At 47.0% G+C, this 24,179-nt stretch overlaps 1 protein-coding gene across 2 annotated transcripts in view; it reads left to right on the plus strand.

Annotated features, from left to right (window-relative positions):
* Positions 1–1,852: 1,852 nt before the first annotated feature.
* The window catches only part of LOC146171568 (solute carrier family 22 member 6-A-like), a 296,829-nt gene continuing 274,502 nt past the window's right edge, over positions 1,853–24,179 (plus strand). For both annotated transcript variants that reach the window (XM_084586403.1, XM_084586404.1), the window contains exon 1: positions 1,853–1,997. The gene's annotated coding sequence lies outside the window, so the exon portion shown is untranslated. The remainder of the gene's footprint in view (positions 1,998–24,179) is intronic.

A 24,179-nucleotide genomic window follows, 5' to 3' on the forward strand; every position in this document is an offset into this window, starting at 1 on the left:
TACCATCCGTCTGCTTCACCTTGAAAACCTAGCCTCGGATTGAAAACTCTATCTGCATTGGTCCTAATCACAGTTAACAAATCATATTACATGTTCAACTAGGACAGCAACAATTGAACTCATATTTTTTATCTTTTCACTTCTTACATAATAAGCCAACCCAGCCACAATAAACTGAAATGACAAAGGAGATGGCTCGCGGATTTACAAACAAGCGGATCATCAGCCGGTGTCTCCAAACTATCAGCAGACACAAAACCACTTACTTAGGTGGATCGCATTCTTTTATACCTTTACTAATTATGCAGAGTTCCTAAAATGCCCATGAGAAAGTAGCGTTTCCGCATTTCGCCCCAAGCTAATGCGGTTGCTTGCCCCCAGCAAACGAAGCACTAAGACGGTGCAGCCAGCGAGCAGAGAGGGCACTCGTGGAAACAGCTATGACAACTAACGACCCCTCAAGCCTCTTTTTTTCATACATTTTCCCGTACGATTGCTTGGCCGTCACAAATATTTAGACGGACGAAATAAGAGAAAAAAAAAACTGTCCAGAGGCCAGCGTCGTGTCCGCCTGCGATTGGGTGATCGTGTATAGTCGTTTCACAGCGAAGGATGTCAAGGGCCACATCCTCATTCACGCTCCCTGCGCAGCTCGAGTGGCGACAAGTGGCAGCACGTGAGTCTTCCTTTTTACTTCCATTGGTGTCAGAGAGACCGCGCACGAGAGGTGTGCCCTTCACTCAGCTCTGTAAACACGCGTGTAACATATTTTTAGTTTCACGAGGTTAGTTCCAAGTCTGGAGCAGGTGTTTCGTTGAGAAATCTTGGAGCCTTTTCGCACCGTTATGAAATGAATGTTGCTCTCATGCTGTGAACCGACGCTCGTGGAGAATCGACGGAAGAAAAAGGCAAAACGAGGCCCTTGCTGAAACAGCCAAGATGAAGCTGGTGGAAGCCGAGGATTAACAGCGACCCAGTGAAAGGATGAAAGGGAGTTAGAAATACTTACAAATCTCGTGAGGCGGTTATGAGGAGGGCACAAGAAAGAAGCGTTTCACATAAATGGCATGAAAGCAGAGTTCAACCTTCTGCTTATTACGCGAGCAAGGGGCGTTATTTCAGTTTCTGGATAACCAGTCCTGCGAAGTGCATATAAATAATAGCGGCGCTCCATTTGTTCGTGGCGCGGGCAGGTTAAAATGACATAGAGTTGTGGCTTGGCTTTCGACTTGTTCGCCCTATAATCCCACGCACACGACATATATCTGAAGGAGACGCTCTTACAAGTAATATACATCGATGCTACGCAGCACGTGTGATGATTAGCTCGTTTTATTCCAGCCCAGCAAGATACAAAGCTCAGTTACAGTTCAAAAGGGTCAAGCTGATACTCCACGTTTCTTCATTTGCGCGCTAACTATGCGCATTGGAACGAGACACGAAGGAAAAACAACAAAGCGTGGTGTTTTTTTCACCGTGACTCGTCTCTCATGTAACAAAATCAGCATCGATAAATATATAACAGCGAATATTTCACGCCTTCACTCTATAAATATTCGTCTCTCAGTGTTGCGCCGAAACGTACAACCCTTTTTTCCACGCGTTTTATTGCCGAGTCGTGCACTCGAAATATTATTTTGTTTTTAGAGCACGAAAGAATTGTGGGTTGAAAGCACCGAAGTCGCTATCCAGTTTACTACCGAAAGCGTAGCAAGTGGAGTGACCTCAAGGAGAGTGCACGTTATCGCCCTACAAACGCCGCCAGGCGATTAGAGTGACGGCCATAATTTCTTATCGAAGCCTTTGCGAGAATCCCGAGTCAAGAGGGGCAGCGCCGTTGGTACAGAGGACAACCTAACAAGCGCATCTCTACCTACCGGAGTAGCAAGATACTTGACTCTGCACTGGCCTAAGGTGCCTTCACAAGATTGGATTCTTGCGTGAACGTCACGGGCCAAGGAGCATCCTGCGACCGACGAGCTCTTACCGTCACAACTGTAAGTCCGGTTGTCATAGGTGCATCCCCGCATGCGTTCCCAGCGCATTGCTTCATGCTCAATCAGTCCCGAAGGTATTATAAAAGCACTGGTACTTCATGAAATTAAACGCAGGGAGACCTCTGGAAAGAAACGATAAACGGTGCCTTATACAAACACCGCCTACTGTTTCCATCTGCAGCGATTCTCGTACAACTTTCTTCAAGGAAAGAGTGGAAGAACTGAATGGGAACATGATGTACGAGCGACAGATAAAGAAGAATATAATTCAGCTCCCAATTGTTAATCTCTCTACTTTTGCTTTCGCTTTCCTAGGGACACGCTTCAACCATGTTTTTCCCCTTCCCGCAGAAAATGAATATAGAACTCGTTATAGGTGAAAGGAGAACCTAAACCTCTTTGGAGTGATAGCATTTCAGTGCATGTATTTAACATTTGTTAGCTCCCCGAAGTCAGGAATCAAGTATATGTTTGCCTAATTGAATGCGAAACACTTTGTTTTCGCCTGCCAAACTTCCCATTTGTGATATAACTATACACCTTAAAATGAAGCGATTTTTTAAATTCACTTTTATATGAAGTCTGCCATTGGTAATCGTCGTCCACAGTGCATAGCTAGAGATTGGATATCCTCTGTGATATCGTATACCGAAGGAAAGAAAGTTGAGAGAATGAAAATATTACACCAGGCCGAAGTACAGCTATCCCTAGCTGAAAATATGTTTAGCAAATGCAAAACTGCACAAACAGCTACTTGTAAGCTTATTTTTTTAATTGGTTCTAACGTGCAAACTTTGTGCAACAGGTCCAGTCAGGTTGTTCTCGTTTTGCCAAATGTAAACCATAAATTTGGATTTAACTACTGAAATGTGGTTTCCATCGAATGATTCTTGCCTTCCGTGTCAGCTTGCCGTTCACTAAAGTGTTGATGTATATGTACATTCGAATCTAAAGCACCAAATTCCACGAAACTGCAATATAGTAATAAGAATGTTGAGTGCGTCATCATCTTTCATCAGGCTGTTTGCTTTCGCTTACCGACCGCTGTCTGAGAGTTTGTTATATGATTTCAGGACGTATACGAACGCAGTATCAGCCTAGAATGTATTTTTGTCGTTCGCTTCAATGAACGTTTGTTTCCATGAGTAGTTCGAGTAGCGCGGTTGTCCAAAGGCTGTCGTCACCTCAGCTTCTGAAGCCATCGCTTAAAAGATTCTCCCTTGATGCAGTCAAATTAGGCCTAATAGTTTGCGATCGCATTGACTACGTACAAATTCACTTCCCTATACGTTGAAAAGGAAAACCTATTCTACAGACGTACTGGATAGAGATTACTCCAAACAAGGCATTTTAAAGTCAAGAAAAACTTTGCTGGTCCAGTGGGATATCGTCATAAAAGAGAAGGATGCGATACTTTTTCTTTAGACGTACAGTGTGCCCTTTCCGCTTAATACTCTGAACAAAAACGAGAACAGTAGACCTTGCATATAATATAAATTTATATAGCAGATATAAGCAAACTTCATTCTAAAGTTTTTTTAGGAAATAATTGTGAAAGCGATCTTTTAGCATTTAAGAACCGCCGGGGCAATAAATAAACGCTGATACCAAATGCCAAGGAGCGCTGTTTTCTTCCTTCAGCAGGCAAATCATACCTGCCGTTATGATCAGTCCCCTATTATTCTTATCATATTATTTAAGCATTTCTTCATTTAGGCCTTTTATGTTTCTGTTTGTTTTATTTTTTTTTTCTTCAAGTTTTCGAATTATCATGCTTCTTTCGTTTTTGATTAGGATGCAAAATTTTAACTCGCAGCACTGTTGAATCCGCATTTGTACTTTCCCCTGTAATAATAGATCACTGCATATTAAATGGATATTGTTCGTGTTACGTAATTGCTTATGATACTTATGCTATTTGTGCGAAATGTCTGTGGTAGGTGCTTAGGGCTCCTATACGAATTCAATAAAAATTACTTTTTCTACATTTTTGCCAGATGTCCGTCCATTTCCTTACAGGCTGCTTTATGTTGATCTTTCATGAATTGGCAGTCATCGGTGGCTTTTATTGATTGCCTTTATTGACCCTCCCTTTGCTAGCTGGTCTGCAGTTTTATTCTCAGCATATCCCCAGTGTTCCTTAGTATTTTTCTGCTGATCATTTGAATGATTAGAGTAGTATTGTTCGGCTGATTATAGATTTCAGCTTCAGCACACATGTAGAGATCTGAAAATTGTAACGCTGATTATAGTTTTGCTGACGATTCTTGCTTATTCATGCCTGTTGTTATTGCTTGAAAGTTCGTAGTGGTAAGAGAAGGTTTAATCTATACATCGAGGACGGCGTCGAGGTCAGCGAGGAAGCGCACGATAATCAAACCAGCACGATGATCTGCGCGATCACAATTCCACAGACTGCTCCTCTTCGTGAGCGTCCAGCAAAAGGAGCTCGTCTTCTTCTTCAAATTACCTCCCCCCCCCCCCCCCCCCGAGAAAAAGGAGCCATCCTGGCGACTTAAGGGGACGAAGATACAGTTGGATCGTAGAACGGCTTAAGACGCTGCACACTTACAGTCTCGCCACCACGGCGTCGCAAATCGAAAGATGGCGTAAGCGGCTCAGCAATATAGTTGACTGGTGAAGTGCGCTCGACGACCCGGTAGGGCCCATGATACTTGGAGATTAGTTTTGTTGAGACCAGGTCTGCCGGATGGAACCCATAACCACACGAGTGAGCCGGGTTCAAAGTGTGGTGCATTCTTCTGATCGGTGTCATAGCTATATTTTTGGCGCCACTGAGAGTCGGTCGTGAACGTGCGGGCAATCTGGCGGCATTCTTCGGCACACTGTGCAGCTTCTGACACTGTAGTACATTCTGATGAGTCAGGGTTGTAGGGGAGGACAGTATCAAGGGGAGCAGATGGGTGCCGACCGTAAAGCAAAAAGAACGGAGAGAAACCCGTGCTAGATTGCGTAGCAATGTTGTACGCATAGGTGATATAAGGAAGGACAATGTCCCAGTTTGTGCGGTTGGATACGCCGTACTTCGCGAGCATGTCGCCGAGGGTGCGATTAAATCGTTCAACAAGGTCGTTTGTTTGCGGGTGGTAAGCGGTGCGAGTCTGGTGAAGGATTTTGCACTGAGCGAGCGGGGCTTGAACGACTTCGGATAAGAAAGCACGGCCTCTGTCGCTGAACGATTCACGAGGAGCACCGTGACGGAGAATGAAGTTCTTCAATAAGAAACCGGCCACATCTCGGGCTGTTGCAGTTGGGAGCGCGGCGGTTTCGGCATATCGTATCAGGTGGTCGACGGTGACAATGACTTAGCGATTGCCATCGGGTGTGTACGGAAGAGGGCCGTATAGGTCAATTCCAATGCGGTCGAAGGGTCTAAGCGGGCATGTGAGATGCTGCAACTCACCAGCCGAACGGGGAGAGGCAGGTTTGCGTCGTTGGCACGTCAGGCATGACGAACGTACCTGAGAACCGAGTTGTACATACCGCGCCATTAGTAACGAAGACGGATTTGTGTGTACGTCTTGAAAACTCCGGCGTGGCAGCACTGTGGATCGGCAAGAAAAGCTGTACATATTTGACTCCGTAAATGGCGCGGAATCACGAGGAGCCAATTCCTTCCACTTGAGCTGTAGTTGCGCCGGTAAAGGAGGTTATCCGGTGAGGGGTGCATGAAGGGGTAATCACTGATTGGTTTGAAAGGTAGTCAATAAGAGAGGCGATCCATGGATCCTTGCGTTTTTCGGCAGGCATGTCACTGACGTCGATCGAAGATGCGACGGAGAGGCTGGCCAGGTCGGCTGGAAGCGGTGAGCGAGACAAAGCGTCGGCGTCTTTATGTTGGCGACTAGGGCCCGCTTGCACAAAACAATCTTAAGACTGTCTTAGCTAAGTCCAGACTTAACTGGAGTCTAAAGAATAGGCCACTAGCATGGACGCTTAAGACTGGAGTCAAGACTGGGCTTTAGTCCTGACTTGAATAAGTCGCTTGTATGATTACGACTCTAGTGCTGTCTTGGTTAAGACACAAGGACGTCAGGTGTCTAAGTAGAGAAATTAGGGAAATACAGGGATGCGCTGGCACTGTCCCTGCTGTAAGATGTACACATTCCGTCAATTTTACGTTGTGTGAAATCCGTGCCATTGCTTTTCGTGGCTTAAGATTGTGTTACGAGGAAAAATGCCCCAAGTGGTTGCTGAGGCCGTTCTGGGAAGCCACTCTGGTGAACATGAACCCGAAGCGTTCGACGTTCGGAACACGAGCCGTCTTAAATAAGCTTGGTCTTTCTAAAGACACCATTTAAGTCTGGACTTAGCTCAGACTTTATCGTGCAAGCCGGCCCAGATCGGTAAATAACGCGGATATCGTATTCTTGCAGACGCAGAGCCCACCGTGCTAAGCGGCCAGATCGGTCTTTGAGCGATGAAAACCAGCATAGGGCATGATGGTCCGTGACTACGTCAAAAGAAGGGTTGTAAAGGTAAAGGCGAATCTTTGAGATTGTCCAGACAATGGCCAAGCACTCTTTCTCCTTTACAGAGTAGTTCGCTTCGGCTTTGGTGACAGTACGGCTGGCGTAAGCGACTACGTATTCACCGAAGCCAGGAGGGCGCTGAGCAAGCACAGCTCCGAGGCCGACACCACTCGCGTCTGCGTGCACTTCGGTTTTCGTCTGGGGGTCAAAATGGCACAGGATGGGTGGGGCTGTGAGGAGGCGGCGCAAGGTGTTGTAGGCGCCGTTGCATGCTGGTGACCACAGCGTAATATTTGAGTTATTGCCGAGGAGCTCAGTCAGCGGGACGACAATGGAAGCAAAGTTCCGTATAAAACGCCGAAAGTATGAGCATAAATCCAAAAAACTCCTTAGTTGCTTGATGGCAGTAGGTTTCGTGAAGGCAGTCACAGCTCGAAGTTTGGTGGGATCAGGACGGATACCATCCTTGGACACAACATGGCCCAAAATGGTCAGCTCACGAGTAGCGAAACGACACTTCTTCAAGTTGCAGACCGGCGTTCGCAAGACATATCAGACCTGCTTCAGTCGAGAGAGGTGGGTCGCTATGTCCGTCGAGAACACCACGATATCGTCAAGGTAACAGAGGCACGTCTTCCACTTCAGGCCACACAGAATTGTATCCGGTAAATTCAAAGAGGCCATCGGGGGTGACAAACGCGGTTTTAGGGCAATCCTCCGCAGCCATGGGCACCTGCCAGCAACCGGATCGTAAATCGAGCGAAGAAAAGAGTTCAGCACCTTGTAAGCAGTCCAATGCATCATCTATACGCGGAAGAGGGTAGACGTCTTTCCTCGTAATTTTGTTTAGGCGACAATAGTCAACGCAGAAGGGAATAGAACCGTCTTTCTTCTGCACTAGGACAACAGGGGAGGACCAGAGACTGTTAAAAGGCTCAATCACTCCATTCTGAAGCATTGTGTGAACTTGGACTTCAGTAACTCGGCGCTCGGTGGCCGACACTCGATAGGGGCGCTGACGCAGAGGAGAATGGGAACCGGTGTCAATGTGGTGGGCAACAGTTGATGTGCGGCTCAAAGGAGGCTGGTGAGAGTCGAATGAAGAACGGAACTAAGGAGGCAGCGCGAGAAGTCCAGAGCGTTGAGGTTCAAGAAGGCGGCATCGGTGGAGCGGAGGAAAACGTCGGCAGAAGACTGGTCCAGCGAAGAACAGGCGGTGTAAGCGGTGTGAGTGCGGCCAAGTCAGCGGGCTGTGAAGTGGGTGTTGCGTCACCAGGGAGAATAGAATCAAGGAGCTGGATGGTGCCGAGGCATTCACCGCGACGCAGAGATACGGGAAATGAGAACGGATTACAAATCCGGAGCGCGATGAGGCCAGCTGACACAGAAACAGATACAGCGTAAGGCAGGAGAAGATTTTTGTGGCTTAGAAAGATAGGCGATGGGATGAAAAGTACATCAGTACGACGGGAAAAAGCACAAGCGGTGGGCACAAAAACGAAAGAGCGCGAAGGGAGATCAGTATCTTCGGCAGCGAGAACTTTGGGAAAAGGAACGTCCGTCTAGCGCAAAAAAAAACTCCAGTTCGGCACGAGCAAAGTTGATCACCGTATTATGACGCGACAGAAAATCCCAACCCAAGATAAGATCATGAGAGCAGGAAGGCAAAACTACGAACTCTATTACATACACAACTTCTTGAATGATGACTCGAGCGGTGCACACCGCTATAGGCTCTACAGACTGGGCACTTGCCGTGCATAGCGAGAATCCTGAAATAGGTGTCGTAACTTTGCGCAATGAACGGCAAAGACTTGCAACCATGGCAGAAACAGCAGCGCCGGTGTCGACCAGAGCCAGTACTATAACACCCTCAACATAAACTTCAAGCAGATTTGCAGGAGATATGTGAGGCCTTTTACAGTTCGCTCGTTGCGCAGTTCTCGCCTCGGGAACTGCGGCATTCAGTTTTCCTCTTGCGCAAGATTGGGACGCCGGCGCAGAGGATATAGGGAGCGGCGACGCAGCGAAGTTGAGCGGCGAGGAGAAAACGTAGTACGGTCATTCGTAACGAAACCTGCAGATGAATCGGCGGCTACGTACTGATCCCGGGTTGGCTGCCAGGAATCTGACGTTCGGCACGATAGAAAATCATCGAGAGTGCGTTTTCGGCAGTACCGGGCAATATGGCCAGCATATCTACAAGAAATGGGACGGTTATCACGTGTTCGCCATGGATTGCGGCGCTACGGACGAGGCGGAACGAAAGGCTGTGGCGCCAAACAAAACTCCTGTACAGGCGCAGGAGGCGTAGCGTACACCAGAGGGTAGCTAGGAGGACGTGGTCGGGCAGCAACCGCAGCGTACGTCAGCGGTGCGACAGGAGCGGGGGCGCATGTCATTGGTGGAGCGACAGGGACGTCGGCGTATGAGAGGGTCTCAACGGCTTGTGCAGGCTGAGGAATGGGCGTTGGCGGATGAACCGGGGGAAGGACGTCCGCCAGGCGGTCGGCGATGACCTGTCGAAGGGGCGCCAAATTGCGGGAAAGCTCGCAGTTTGTGGGCAGTAGTGATATTTGGCGAGCAACTTCCTCTCGGATGAAATCTTTGAGCTGCTCAGCGATGATGTCTCAGATGTAGCGGAGAGGCGAGAAAGTGATTCTATGGCGCGGAAGGCTGTCGAGGGAGGAGTCGCTGCTTGCGCAACACATTGTAGCTTTGACAAAGGTTCACAACTTGTGCAACAGTTGTCAAATTCTGGAATGTTAACATGAGAAAGGTGTCATATTTGATGCCCATCAGGATCTGCTTGATCTTTTGTGCCTCGGGCATCTGGGTGTTAACGCGTCTGCATAGGTGGAGTACATCTTCAATCTAAACGTCACGCCGAGCCGCTGCGTTCGATCGTGCTAGCGTTGTTCGGCGCGGAGCTTGCGTACAGTAGGACGACCAAACACGGTGGTAAGGTTCGCCATAAATGAGTCCCAATTCGTGATTTCGGCTTCGTGGTTACGATACCACAGGTTGGCAACTCCGGTCAAATAAAAGATAACGTTCACTTAACTTTGTTGCGTCGTCCCACTTATACGAACTCACTCGCTCTTATGAAGTAAGCTAGTCGTCACAGTCGGTGTCGTCTGTCCAACTGAAGAGCGCAGAGTCTCGCTGGCGTAAGGAACCAGAGCAGACGACCGGCGTGGTCATCGGGGCGGTTGGTGGGTGTTCGTCTTCGGCCATGTGAATTACCGGTAGCGTGCGAGTGCGAAGCTGCAGCGTGAGGCAAGGGTATCAGGCCACACCTCCACCAAGTGTAAGAGAAGGGTATGTTGCTGGGCGAGTTGGTTATTCATTGTCAGAGAAAGAGCGCTATAGAGCGCATGTGTGTGTGTGTCCTCCTTTTCCTGGTCTGTCGTCAGCTATAGCGCTCTTTCTCTGTAGGAGAAGGAATTACGTTTGCGGGCTTCGCACAGAAGCGAGATTCCGAAGGGGCGACAAGGTCAAGGGGCAGCTTGACGCGGGCTGATTTATGAGGGTCGCGCAGGCGACCGCTTCTCGGAAGTGAACCCAGAACACATGGCAGCGGGTGACGCTGCCGGTTCTGTCCGCCCGTGCCACGAGAAAGGCAGGGCAGTGCAGTTAGAGCGCACAGCGTAAGCGCAGTGGTTGTGGGTTCGGCGCTAACTGCTATGTCCCCCGGTTCGAGTGGAGAGGGCGCGGAGGCCATAAATCCCGAAACGCAGCGTAACACGCGCCTGGGGAGAACGCGCAGCAGAGAGAGCCGCTGTTGACATGTCTTCCCGGGAAGACGCCTGTACGTCCCTTTGAATCCGCCGCCCGCACGCAACCGACCAAGAGCAGGGATCGGAATGTGTGGGCCTGAGGTTTGCGTGCTTGTGTTTATGTGTGTGTTTCGGAGGTGTAACCGTCGACGCCGTTTGTCTTTGCGACTGCTTGGCGCCTCTTGCGTGGGAGGATTTTGGAGAGGGAGTAAATCGCAGATGTATGTGTTTGCGTGCGCAACCACTCGCTGCTGAGTGCGTTCGTTGTGTGTGTTTTATTTGACATGCGTAGGAGAGGGGTATGTGTGGCACAATGATTGACCAGCCTATTTCGATGCACTGCATGTTATTGGCCACAGAGTGGCTAGTCGTTGATTGGTCAACGGACGAGACTCGAATTTTGAACGCTAAGGAAGGAGCGTTGAGACAGTTGGGCTCGGAGGAGAGTGGGGCTCGGACGAGAGTCGAGAGCAGACGGGTTGTTCGAGGAGGGAGGCTAGGCTGACGGAGGGCCCAAGGGACTCCGGCCTAAAGTGTAGCAGGAGGCCAAGGCCTGATTCTGTTAGCCTCTGACCTCCGATCGTGCACCCAGTTGCAGTTAGCCCTCTATGTTTGATGTCGAATCCGACGACATTATTGTAAATACGTTGTATAAGAAGTGTAAATAAACGTGTACAGTCCGAGAAGGGAAGTCCTCATCTCCGCACCGCTATGTGTCGCTGAGCCACGGACGCAGCGGTGGTCACCATCACCACTCTGGACGAGCGGAGGCAGAAGAAACAGCAGAAACACCTGCTGTATAGGGAAGCCCATCGATTCCCCAAGACTCTGCTCGAATTGTTTAACTGAAGGTTTAATCTATACGTCGAGGACGACGTCGAGGTCGGCGAAGAAGCGCACGATGATCAAACCAGCACGATGATCGGCGCGATCTCAATTCCACAGACTGCTTCCTCTTCGTCAGCGTGCAGGAAATAGGGCTCATCTTCTTCACAGCGGATTATACCGGAAGTATGCGTTTTTAGTGGAATATTTTGTCGTTTTGAAGACTACAAAACCTGCTTTGGCTTGTTGGATATTTTAACCGGTTTATGATTTAATTTATGCTCAATATCCACACGCTTCCTTGTAAACTTCGAGGCTAGTCTGTTAGCAGTTGAATAACTCCACGAAATATACTTGTCTAGAATCTGTTCGTCCAATAAAAAATATATTTTGGTTAGTGATTTTATATACGTTTCATTTTCCAGTTCAACTTTCTGATGCACAAATTAAATAGAAGCTACGATTCAAGAGTAATACTGAATGTGATTCAGTCTGAGTCGAACCTCGTGGGACCCTTCAATGCGCACTACTCTTACGCCACGCACGCCAGTTCGTCCAGTTTGTTTAGTTCAGGACTGTTCCCCTATGTCATGCGTTCATTAGTGTAATGTGGTAGGTTACAGGTGTGTGCTGACGAGCGAATTGGGGTATGTTGGAGATAGAGAGTCCCATCAAGAAATTACTGATTAGGCGAATAGAACGATTCGTTTCTGCGAACCAGAACCAGCCAAGGACGCCGCAAACATGAGTCTTTGGCGCTGTATTACCAGACCTTTAAAGGCGGCCCATAGGCGTCACCCATTGACTTAATTCGTCTATCATTTAACCGTCTTATGCATGATTTAAAAGCAGTGGCTGATTTTTTTTATCTCCGAAAAATATTTCTTAGCCACAAAGATGACAAAAAAATACGTAATCAACAACCTCCTCATTATATTTGTAATTTTGTCCCCAATGAGGCCGTCATGATATAAGGTGGTAGAAGTAATGTGCATAATTACGAAATAAAATAGAAATATCTTTAAAATGCAGGAAACTCATGCCAGAACAGCATACACTGTAAAAAAAACGTTTCTGAAAAAAAAAAAAAAACTTCCATGGGAACTTTAATGACGTAACAGTTCTGCTGTCATTTATTTTGTTTTCAAGTTCTCTAATTTTGCCAATATTTTCTGTTAGCGCGTTTTCTGTAATTCAACAGAATTTTAAATTTCCTAGTTTTTTTTTTTGTTAAAAACCAGGCTATTTTGATTTCACATAAGTTTGCTGTCAATGCTTTTGAGGTCTACAGATATCTTCTGTTTCAGGCGTCTTGTTAAATAACAAGCTGTCACCCGTTAATAATTAGGGGGTATTATTAACGATGCGCCCTTAACGGTGCGCACACTCCCAGACACCCTTTGAGTGAGTGGGGGTAGCTGTTCCGGTCGCAAAGGAGATGCCCTCGACTTGCGTGGCAAGCTCAGCCGGAATTCAACTACCTTGTAGTGACAGAAGGGGGTGGTCGTTTGGTGCCCAGCGGTCGCCGGTTCAAACCAGAGTAAGGATCGGAGTCAGAAGTAACAAACAAAACACAATTTATACACAGCAAGAGACGATACAAAGGAATACACAAGATCGCTTGAAATACACAGACGAGAGGTTCACAGAACACAAACGCTAAGCATGCAACTACAGAATGATTCAATAACACAGGCTTTACAACAGATCAAACACGAGAGAGTTACATAAACAAACACCAAATTGTTCACCGGGCACTGTTGCAGTCCGACGCCTCAAGAGTCACGATGTGGCCGCCATACGAGACGAGCGCCGCTCCCTTGAAAGTCCGTGGGCTTGCCAGCAGTGGGTGATCCCCGGGAGTCCAGCCGAAGCACAGGCGAGCACGTCGCAAAACACTTGACGAACTGACTGACTGACTGACTGACTCAACAAGCGGCGCGGTCGCTTTAAATAGGGCGCGCCGCGTCTGTCTGTTAGCACGCGTCAAAGCTAGCGCGCACACACACATAGATTCGCTGGTTATAGCTCCCTCTTCTCCTCCCGTCGAGCCGCGCGTCGTCATTGGCCAGGTCCCATAGAAGATTCTCGATTTTTCTGGCGCATTCCAGGCCGATGAACCACCGTCCCCACCGGGCAAGGGGAAAGAGGGTGACAGCAACGCGTACAAAGCTACGCGCTCTCCCGCGCGGGGAAGGGGGCTTTTCTCTCCATGCCTTCCACGCGACGCCGTGCGGGCCTCGCGCCGTACCGGCTTGATGAAAATGTGCGCCGATTTCGTGACACTGCCCCTCCCTTAAAGAATATTGTCCCACAATATTCACAACAACCACGAACATTGCGCGCACATGCATGCACTCACAATTGTATGGGGCAAATGTTCACATCACACATATTGCACAAATTTCACAAACTGTAATAACACATTACAAAATTCATACATCAATGCCATGAAATTCACAAACATGACAACACACTGCCGTCGAATACACCTAGGAGTCAACAACACAGAAACGCACAGCTATTCAAATGTGAAGCGCACAAACCCAGGGCATCCTTTCGCCTATATTTCCAAAAACGGCTTGTGGCTCTTCCTTCTAACAGGTGAGCCCCTCTCAAACTACCTAGCGCGCCAGTTCTCTTTCTTACGAAGCACTGGTACGTCTTTCTTACGCGTGTTCTGACTCTTTTTCTGGTTCTAATAATATTTCTGATCTGCGATTTTATTTCGCTCCTCCCTCTACTCTGGAGTTCTGCTTTCCGATCGGAAGCTTGGCCAGAACTAACTCTACTTTGTCTAGCTGCGCTTCGAGGACGCCGTCTCATTCTTTCTCGGTCTGGGAGGCTCTCCATGCGCTTGCGCATCCAGTCGTTCAGCCGCTTCTTCCTTCTTTTTCTGTGAGACATTTCCCTGTCGACTTTGCCTGACTTGGCAGGTTTGGATTTGTTTCTTTTCGTTTCCACTTTTATTCGCACCTTTGGCCGAGGAACGTTTGATCCAGTTTTACCCGCATAATCAGAACATTGTTGTCTGAAAGGAGCGTCTTTTTGAGAACTTTGTTCTCCCTTAATCCTTTTCATTTTCTTTCTTTTCTTTACGACCATCAGTCGTACCTTCTTGAAGCAGAGCTCAGTTGCAACTGGAGACTAATCCTCCTCACTTTCAGTTACATCCCGTTCCTTAAAATGTTCCTTAAAATGTTTCTTGAATTCTTTCATTGCAGTGCAGTCTTCGCCTTCTTCCATTTCTGGATCCTCAAGGTTAGGATCTGCACTGCCACCTTCATCCAAGCTTTCGTGCTCACTGCTATTTGAAAGCTCCTCATCCCGGTCACTCATGTACTCAGCCATGGTGTCATCTAATAAGGAGCTACAATCCTGCCCTTCTTCATCTTCAGGGGATGAAAATGCGAAAGAGGTTTCTGGCTCGATAACTGCCGTTGCAGCTTCTGTGCAACCTGACGTCTCGGAGGGCACAATCTCATTTTGCTGAGAAATTTTAGTTGCAGTAAAGTCTTTTCTTTCTGAACTTTCTGTTGCAGGAACGGACTGTTCCACAACCTTATTATGGCTGCTGGAGTTAGTTTCTACAGCACCGGTGGCTGTCAAAGAATCGGTTGTTTCACTGTATTTCCTAATATAAGGAAAGGTAACCTCCGGAGGCTCGGTAATACCTTTCAAACGCCGAACCTCAGCCAGCTTTTTGAGAAGGATATCTCTCTCTTTTAAGAATTCTTTTTCTTTTTCTGCCTGCCTCTGCAGCCATTCCTTCTCTCTTTCTGCTTGTTCCCTAAGCCATTCTTTCTCTCTTTCGGCTCGCTTTCTGAGCCATTCTTTTTCTCTTTCTTCTTCTTGTCTCTTTGCCTCTGCTTGTTTCCTTTGCCAATCTCTCTCTCTTTCTTCTCGTTGTCTCTCTCTTTCTTTCTCAGCCTCTTCTCTTTCCTTCTTAGCCTGTTCTAGAACCTCCCTTTCTTTTCGGTCCACCCATTCTCGCAGTTCAGCTCCTTTAAGACCTTTCTCTAGGCCCAACGCAATAATCTCCTTGAGATTCATCTTCAATCTGAACTGCCTAATGCTAACACATAGCACTCTCAATGGACCTTACACAACCGCTTTAGCGCGGTACCTCTCGTTATCGCTCTGCGGTTACACTGTTTACGACCTCTTCGTAAACTCTTCCAACTCGTTCTCCGTCCTCTGAGCTTGAGTGCACAAAACGTCCTGTCGCGGACGCCAGATTAATTGTCACCCGTTAATAATTAGGGGGTATTATTAACGATGCGCCCTTAACGGTGCGCACACTCCCAGACACCCTTTGAGTGAGTGGGGGTAGCTGTTCCGGTCGCAAAGGAGATGCCCTCGACTTGCGTGGCAAGCTCAGCCGGAATTCAACTACCTTGTAGTGACAGAAGGGGGTGGTCGTTTGGTGCCCAGCGGTCGCCGGTTCAAACCAGAGTAAGGATCGGAGTCAGAAGTAACAAACAAAACACAATTTATGCACAGCAAGATACGATACAAAGGAATACACAAGGTCACTTGAAATACAACAGACGAGAGGTTCACAGAATACAAACGCTAAGCATGCAACTACAGAATGATTCAATAACACAGGCTTTACAACAGATCAAACACGAGAGAGACATAAACAAACACCAAATTGTTCACCGGGCACTGTTGCAGTCCGACGCCTCAAGAGTCACGATGTGGCCGCCATACGAGACGAGCGCCGCTCCCTTGAAAGTCCGTGGGCTTGCCAGCAGCGGGTGATCCCCGGGAGTCCAGCCGAAGCACAGGCGAGCACGTCGCAAAACACTTGACGAACTGACTGACTGACTGACTCAACAAGCGGCGCGGTCGCTTTAAATAGGGCGCGCCGCTTCTGTCTGTTAGCACGCGTCAAAGCTAGCGCGCACACACACATAGCTTCGCTGGTTATAGCTCCCTCTTCTCCTCCCGTCGAGCCGCGCGTCGTCATTGGCCAGGTCCCATAGAAGATTCTCGATTTTTCTGGCGCATTCCAGGCCGATGAACCACCGTCCCCCCCGGGCAAGGGGAAAGAGGGTGACAGCAACGCGTACAAAGCTACGCGCTCTCCCGCGCGGGGAAGGGGGCTTTTCTCTCCATGCCTTCCACGCGACGCCGTGCGGGCCTCGCGCCGTACCGGCTTGATGAAAATGTGCGCCGATTTCGTGACACTGCCCCTCCCTTAAAGAATATTGTCCCACAATATTCACAACAACCACGAACATTGCGCGCACATGCATGCACTCACAATTGTATGGGGCAAATGTTCACATCACACATATTGCACAAATTTCACAAACTGTAATAACACATTACAAAATTCATACATCAATGCCATGAAATTCACAAACATGACAACACACTGCCGTCGAATACACCTAGGAGTCAACAACACAGAAACGCACAGCTATTCAAATGTGAAGCGCACAAACCCAGGGCATCCTTTCGCCTATATTTCCAAAAACGGCTTGTGGCTCTTCCTTCTAACAGGTGAGCCCCTCTCAAACTACCTAGCGCGCCAGTTCTCTTTCTTACGAAGCACTGGTACGTCTTTCTTACGCGTGTTCTGACTCTTTTTCTGGTTCTAATAATATTTCTGATCTGCGATTTTATTTCGCTCCTCCCTCTACTCTGGAGTTCTGCTTTCCGATCGGAAGCTTGGCCAGAACTAACTCTACTTTGTCTAGCTGCGCTTCGAGGACGCCGTCTCATTCTTTCTCGGTCTGGGAGGCTCTCCATGCGCTTGCGCATCCAGTCGTTCAGCCGCTTCTTCCTTCTTTTTCTGTGAGACATTTCCCTGTCGACTTTGCCTGACTTGGCAGGTTTGGATTTGTTTCTTTTCGTTTCCACTTTTATTCGCACCTTTGGCCGAGGAACGTTTGATCCAGTTTTACCCGCATAATCAGAACATTGTTGTCTGAAAGGAGCGTCTTTTTGAGAACTTTGTTCTCCCTTAATCCTTTTCATTTTCTTTCTTTTCTTTACGACCATCAGTCGTACCTTCTTGAAGCAGAGCTCAGTTGCAACTGGAGACTAATCCTCCTCACTTTCAGTTACATCCCGTTCCTTAAAATGTTCCTTAAAATGTTTCTTGAATTCTTTCATTGCAGTGCAGTCTTCGCCTTCTTCCATTTCTGGATCCTCAAGGTTAGGATCTGCACTGCCACCTTCATCCAAGCTTTCGTGCTCACTGCTATTTGAAAGCTCCTCATCCCGGTCACTCATGTACTCAGCCATGGTGTCATCTAATAAGGAGCTACAATCCTGCCCTTCTTCATCTTCAGGGGATGAAAATGCGAAAGAGGTTTCTGGCTCGATAACTGCCGTTGCAGCTTCTGTGCAACCTGACGTCTCGGAGGGCACAATCTCATTTTGCTGAGAAATTTTAGTAGCAGTAAAGTCTTTTCTTTCTGAACTTTCTGTTGCAGGAACGGACTGTTCCACAACCTTATTATGGCTGCTGGAGTTAGTTTCTACAGCACCGGTGGCTGTCAAAGAATCGGTTGTTTCACTGTATTTCCTAATATAAGGAAAGGTAACCTCCGGAGGCTCGGTAATACCTTTCAAACGCCGAACCTCAGCCAGCTTTTTGAGAAGGATATCTCTCTCTTTTAAGAATTCTTTTTCTTTTTCTGCCTGCCTCTGCAGCCATTCCTTCTCTCTTTCTGCTTGTTCCCTAAGCCATTCTTTCTCTCTTTCGGCTCGCTTTCTGAGCCATTCTTTTTCTCTTTCTTCTTCTTGTCTCTTTGCCTCTGCTTGTTTCCTTTGCCAATCTCTCTCTCTTTCTTCTCGTTGTCTCTCTCTTTCTTTCTCAGCCTCTTCTCTTTCCTTCTTAGCCTGTTCTAGAACCTCCCTTTCTTTTCGGTCCACCCATTCTCGCAGTTCAGCTCCTTTAAGACCTTTCTCTAGGCCCAACGCAATAATCTCCTTGAGATTCATCTTCAATCTGAACTGCCTAATGCTAACACATAGCACTCTCAATGGACCTTACACAACCACTTTAGCGCGGTACCTCTCGTTATCGCTCTGCGGTTACACTGTTTACGACCTCTTCGTAAACTCTTCCAACTCGTTCTCCGTCCTCTGAGCTTGAGTGCACAAAACGTCCTGTCGCGGACGCCAGATTAATTGTCACCCGTTAATAATTAGGGGGTATTATTAACGATGCGCCCTTAACGGTGCGCACACTCCCAGACACCCTTTGAGTGAGTGGGGGTAGCTGTTCCGGTCGCAAAGGAGATGCCCTCGACTTGCGTGGCAAGCTCAGCCGGAATTCAACTACCTTGTAGTGACAGAAGGGGGTGGTCGTTTGGTGCCCAGCGGTCGCCGGTTCAAACCAGAGTAAGGATCGGAGTCAGAAGTAACAAACAAAACACAATTTATGCACAGCAAGATACGATACAAAGGAATACACAAGGTCACTTGAAATACAACAGACGAGAGGTTCACAGAATACAAACGCTAAGCATGCAACTACAGAATGATTCAATAACACAGGCTTTACAACAGATCAAACACGAGAGAGACATAAACAAACACCAAATTGTTCACCGGGCACTGTTGCAGTCCGACGCCTCAAGAGTCACGATGTGGCCGCCATACGAGACGAGCGCCGCTCCCTTGAAAGTCCGTGGGCTTGCCAGCAGCGGGTGATCCCCGGGAGTCCAGCCGAAGTACAGGCGAGCACGTCGCAAAACACTTGACGAACTGACTGACTGACTGACTCAACAAGCGGCGCGGTCGCTTTAAATAGGGCGCGCCGCGTCTGTCTGTTAGCACGCGTCAAAGCTAGCGCGCACACACACATAGCTTCGCTGGTTATAGCTCCCTCTTCTCCTCCCGTCGAGCCGCGCGTCGTCATTGGCCAGGTCCCATAGAAGATTCTCGATTTTTCTGGCGCATTCCAGCCTGATGAACCACCGTCCCCCCCGGGCAAGGGGAAAGAGGGTGACAGCAACGCGTACAAAGCTACGCGCTCTCCCGCGCGGGGAAGGGGGCTTTTCTCTCCATGCCTTCCACGCGACGCCGTGCGGGCCTCGCGCTGTACCGGCTTGATGAAAATGTGCGCCGATTTCGTGACACAAGCTCACAGTAAAAACAATGTTGAAATATACAGAAATTCTCTGTTATGCTATGTTTTCGGTTTTTAGTTTTTCTGTGATTTTAGAGCTTTTTTTGTTTACAGCTGATAGAACAGTTTTGTAAATTGACAAAATATTTTCTATTTTGCGGTGTTTTCTTTTTTTCTTTTTCTCTTTTTTTTCGCAGTTAAAAGAAAAATGCAAATATATCTAATTTTACTCACCTTACATGCTTTTCCGCCTGTAACAACACTAAAATTGCCTTACACGCCAGTTTCTTCAATGAACACCGGTTTTAAGACGAAAGCCTTGCTAACTCCATCTCTCGATGCTGGCGATACTCGATGGCACCCATAAAGGTAACCACGCAAAAGCTGTTGTCTAGCCACCGAAAAATGCAAGTAGCAGGGAGCCAACCTCCTTTCTCGTATAACCCAATATATGCTTATAGTTACCAACGAAGGACCTCAACGTGGCGCCCCTAGTTATCTTCTTTCGAATAAAAATTTTTAGGCAGCGGATCCTCGGACAGCGTCTTCGTGGTTGTCATGTCATTTCGCTTTCTATTCACCATTTGCCTACTATTGAAGTAAAAATTTATTTGAGCCAGGAAATAGAACAGGCGACAAAACTTTATCGAATTGTTTGCTTTCCTAACAAGGTTTCGGATGGAAAGCAAAAAATTCTTTTTTTTTTATCCTGAACGTATTTCAGTCAATGGAATAGAACTTGGTCTGTGCAGGGACAGAAATTTGCTTTTATTATACCTGCTTTATGCACAACGTTTTGAAGTGGAAAGCTTCACTACAAGGGTAGGAGCCTAGCTTCGCGTATGCCGCGACCGAGTGGCGTCACATACAAGGCCAGCTGCACAGCCCCCTCGCCAAGCTCTGCCGCGACGTTGCCTGGCAAAGCTTAAGAGGTGCGCGACTCCTCCTGATTAAAAAAAAAAAATTGGTCTCCATCCGGGAATCGAACCTCCCTCCCTTGGATCCCCAACTGAGAGCTTTACCGCTGAGCCCCGCTTTTTTTTTTCTTTATTGCCGACATTGACATTTGAAAGTGAAATCAGAAATACAGTGCATAAAACGCGTAAGCCAGGCTTCGGCAAACACGGATTAAAATTCTCTCAGCGACACCAAAACATCGAGCAAGGTAATCCATTCTGGTGGATCAGGGAGTGCTCGGTAACACTCTCTTAGTGAAACGACACTTTCAACAAAATGCTCGCGAACAGGACGCACGACAAGATCAGCATGTTCAGATTGCATCCTCGTTTTCCATATTGAGTGCGGGCCCAGAAGCATAATCAAATCATATGGTATATCGTGTGATGTTTCGATCGGCAAGAACCTTATTCCATATGGATCGAGTGGTAACTGTTTCTTAAGCGTGCGCTGTAAAACATCCCAGTGAAATATTGGGTCAAAGCAGTCAAGAAAAACATGCTCTATTGTTTCAGGTTTTTTGCATAAAAAACAATTGGTAGTGCAGGGTACGAAGATGCCTTTGCTATGAAGCCATGTCTTAACGGGTAGCGTGTTAGTGTGCAATTTAAAGAAAAAAGTTTTGACTGAAGATATTACCGGCATTCTTTTAACTCTTTTAAGGACGTCTTGTCCGGGGCCTCCACGGTATGGCATCATGCTTCCCCAGCCATTGTACCGTTTACCGCTGTGCCACGCTCCGAGATCTTTTTTTTTTCCTGACATGGTATTTATCTCATCATGGTATTTATTACATGCCTTAAATGCAGGAGAGAGCTTTATAAGTTATTTACAAAGCAATCAGCCTGTAGGTGAAAAGTTCAATTGAAACATACAACACCACACCACACAACTTAGCACAAGTTCACTAAAACGGTGGCAAGGAATGACATCAACAATCCAAGCCGGTAAGGTTGATAGTCACTATCTTCGTAAATGTCTCTAAGCTGGTGCACCATCTGGCCGAAATGAGTACTGGGAGAAACGGGAGGCTCGGCATTCAACAAACGCGTTTTCCTCAGGCTGTGCAGTGCAAGAAGGAAAATCATGTCAAACGGTTACTGGGGATTTAAAGCGGAAAGTTAGGCTAGTTGGTGATCTTTAGATTCAATGCACGTGGTAACAGCGCTAACGACAGGGACAGAGGAGAAGCGGACACCACGAACGCTAGACACCAACTTGGTTTTTATTCCGGACAACACATTCAATATATAGGCAAAAAATGTAAAAACATCAAAACCTAAAGCGCATGTGCAGCGGTACCTTCTGGCTCAGGAATTGTATTTCTTTGGATGATAACGATGGCTTGCTTACTAAAGAAGGTGGCGAAGAAGGCAATATCCGAGTTGTGCTCACTGCACCAGATAAACGTGCAAGGCTGTTAATGTTGCCTCAGAGAAGGAAAAACGACATTCCCCAATAAAACATCAAATGCCGTATGTGGCCTGCAAGACCAATGTGGTCTACAGAATTCCCTTGTCATGCCGGCATTGCTACATCGGCCAAACTGGCCGTTGTATCAATGTTCGGCTAATGGAGCACCGGCAGGCAGTCGAGGCAATATCAGGCTTTGGACACTTGTCAGCACATTGTAGACGCTGTGAGTATAATTGTGCTCCGATATACAGTCAGACACGGATGATTTTTTCATGTTCAGACCAGAAAGAACACGAAATACTCAAAAGCATTTCTCATTGATATTGAACGAAAGTCGTGCGTAAGCAAGCCATCGTTATCTCTATCATCCAAAGAAATACAATTGCGGAACCGCTGCACATGCGCTTTAGGGTTTGATGTTTTTACATTGTTTGCATATATTGAATGTGTTGTCTGGAATATAAACTAAGTTGATGTTTAGTGTTCGTGGTGTCCGCTTCTCCTCTGTTCCTGTCTTTAGCTCTAGTTACCATGTGCATTGATTCCTGGTGATGTTCGGTGGTCCTTAAGTAACACAGACTGTAGGAATTCAAAATAGTCTTTCTTCAGTGTTCTTTGCAGAACGTCCCAAAATAAAATTGCATCTTCTCAGGCATAAAACAGTGTTCGATGGATCCAGGTGTATCACATAGCCGACAATTAACAGAAGAAACTAAAATATTTTTTTTTGTCAAGCCACACTTTAACAGGCAGAACTTCTGCATTAAGTTTAAAGAGAAACGTTTTAGTAGAAGGCGAGATCGGCATTGTGCGTATCCTTTTTAACACATAATGCCCCATACAATTAGTACAGAGTGAACGATATCAGGTAGGCGGGAACAACATAGATCCAATTCTTTGTGAAACTTTTGCCGTGGAACAGAGAATAAGTACTCATAAGAAAAGCGCACTGCCAGAAAACGCACTGAATTGTAAACTTCATAAAACCAAATAATAAGGGTCGATCGGTAAAATTGGAAGAGACCACTAAGTTGGGAAGTAGGTTCACAAATTAGTTTGCAGGAATGATCTGGTACTTGGATGGTTGCTATTGCGGAAAAGGAAGAAACGAGCAGCTAACTGTCTGACATAGACATATGTCAAACCTAGTACGCCAGCAGAAACAGGCCTGAATACGTTATCTCACGCCGCGTAGACCCAAATATGAACGTCGCAAACGCTCGGTGAAAGCTTTGGATATATTTCCTCGCGCAATGGAGTATCTGTCTTAACAGGGTAGATGTGTAGGCCAGTTGCTGAAACATATGGAAGCTAAAACCGCAGCAGCAGTACCTGTAAAACATAATAAATATTTGTAGCTAGAAACATGTTACAGGCCTGTGCTCGACCAAAAATTGATTGGCGATGCGGAACAAAAGTCTCATCATAGTTTTGGAGTGCCGGGATCCGCTCTTTCCAGTAGCGCCCGCTGGACTTGAATGCATGAAAGGGAACTCGAAGGTATTTAGGGAGGGCACGAAACCATTCAATTCCAGCATAATGAGTAGGCATTGCTCCCCATGAACAGAAACAGAGACCCGAACTTTTAGACCTATTCGTTTGAGATCTAGTCACAATGCCAATCTGCTCAATGGTGGTTATAATTTTGTCAATGCTGGGTTTGTAAATGCAGAAAAACTTGAAATCATCGGCGTACGCAAGCACTTTGACTTCATTACTAAAGGCAACATAACCACGGATATTGTTGTTGCGCAGTACACTAAAAAGAAGTGGCTATAGGTAGAGGGCAAAGAGCAGCGGTGACATAGGACAGCCTTGCTTCACGGATAATGATGGAATTGGCAGAGGCTCTGTGAGGTGCACCAGTAACAATCAAGTGAGCGAAACAGTTGTCGTAACAAAGTTGCACCCCTTTATAGTTGATCCAACATTTGCACGCTCGGGAAGAGAAAACAGAAACGAATGCCGGACACGATCAAATGCCTGTAGAGCAAGCTGCTCATAAGAGCCAGAGCAAGGTTCAAGAATTGTACGTGCAATATGAATGTTATTTTGTATGGAGCGGCCTTGAAGCCACACGTCTGATGAGGGCCTGTGAGAACCATCATCGCATGTTGTAAATGATTTGATAGAATAACACACTTTGGGGGGCTAGTTGGTGCATGATTTCAAAAACACACAGTGCACAAACCAGACAATACAGGGAAGAAAGACGAACACAAGATTTGATAGAACTTTCACAAATATTTTATAATCCACATTAGTCAACGTGATTTGCCTGTAGCCATGCACTGAGAGCAATTTTCTTTATCCGTACTCTTTGGAATTAAGACTGTGCAATTGCTAGTAAAGGACTGAGGAAGGACTTGGACATCAAAACTTAAAGCGAAAATTTGCAGCAAGATAGGGCTCAGCAAATGTTTAAACGTTTTGTAAAACTCGCATGATAGGTCATCAGGGACAGGTGTTTTAGAGAGGGTTAAGAGAGGTTAAGGAGGCAGCGGTGACGTAGCGCTAGAACATCCGCCTCGCATGCAAGAGGAGCGGGGCTCAAATCCCGGTGCCGCGCAATTCTCCACCGGAAACAAAAAAAAAAATTCCGCGTGTCGATTTCTTT

Source organism: Amblyomma maculatum, unplaced genomic scaffold (genome assembly GCF_055883805.1).
Source record: "Amblyomma maculatum isolate TAMU_Amacu unplaced genomic scaffold, ASM5588380v1 scaffold_19, whole genome shotgun sequence".
In the NCBI taxonomy this organism is placed as follows: Eukaryota; Metazoa; Arthropoda; class Arachnida; order Ixodida; family Ixodidae; genus Amblyomma; species Amblyomma maculatum.